Here is a 1,135-nt window from a genome sequence, read left to right as displayed (position 1 = left end):
TTGATACACAGAGTTTTAAACCCTATTTTCCTACTGCAAGTGCACAGCAAAGAAGTAGTACTTAGGGGTCGAATCCCACGAAGACCAAGTTTTACTCTATGGTTCTATTGGTTCAATTTCAAGCTAAGACAATTCAAAGTTGGTTTTTGGTAACAATTAAGTGATTAAAAACGGTATAAAAAGGCAATAAACAAAACACTAGATCAGGGGTAATTCTCGGGAATTTCATAGATAGCAACCAAACAACTATTCAGGGCATAGATTAAGTACCAGTCTAGAACTCAAACATAAATATAAACTGATCCACTGTCGTGGCATTAATAACTCTATCTGATCGATTCTGCGCAGAAACGCGGAGCATGTGCTCAGACATCCGGAACACATGCTCGGTGGTCTATAAACCCTAAACTGTCGTTTGAGCCCAGAATCGCAGACAAGCATTAAAGAACAAGAATGATAAGTTCACAAATCACCTACACATCAACTTTCGCAGGTCTAGGATAATTTGCCCACTAATGTCTTTTCTAGCAACCTATTACACTTTTGATGAATAGATAAACCTAGAATCATAGATTGGGTGATCAAATCAACCTAAGCATTAAGTCTAACAATAGTGAAGACAATCGATTATATAAAGCCCTATTTGTGTTCTGTTGCTAACCCATGAAACCCCTTTTGAAACCCCTAATCTAGCAAAGAAAACTACTCAGACATAGAGAAATGAGTAACCAACATAGATGAGAAATTCAATAGCATAAAAATATAAAAATCACAAGGGTTCAGAATATGCTTCACAAGGTAGCCGCTCTTCTCCCTCTCACAAAAGCGTCGCTCAAAAACCAAAAGAAAAGGTATCCTCATCTCTCCTAAAAACCCTAGGTTAAATAGCATACAAGTAGAGAAAAATAAGGAAAGATTCCAAATTCAAATCTCCCTATTAAAAAACGATCTCAGTCCTCTTTCTCTCACAAAGGATCGCCTAAAATAAGGGGAATTAGGCAGGGAATAGGCGCCTAGATGCTTGCCACATGTCGTCATGAAACCGTAGAGTTGGGATCATGTGCTCGGAAATCGGGAGCATGTGCTCCTGGGTCTAAAATCAGCTTTTCTGCTCCAATTCAACTCCTTTCTGCTC

This window comes from Camelina sativa, chromosome 11 (assembly GCF_000633955.1).
Source record: "Camelina sativa cultivar DH55 chromosome 11, Cs, whole genome shotgun sequence".
Lineage (NCBI taxonomy): Eukaryota > Viridiplantae > Streptophyta > Magnoliopsida > Brassicales > Brassicaceae > Camelina > Camelina sativa.
The sequence above is the reverse complement of the archived record's forward strand: the minus strand, read 5'-3'. Positions refer to the sequence as shown.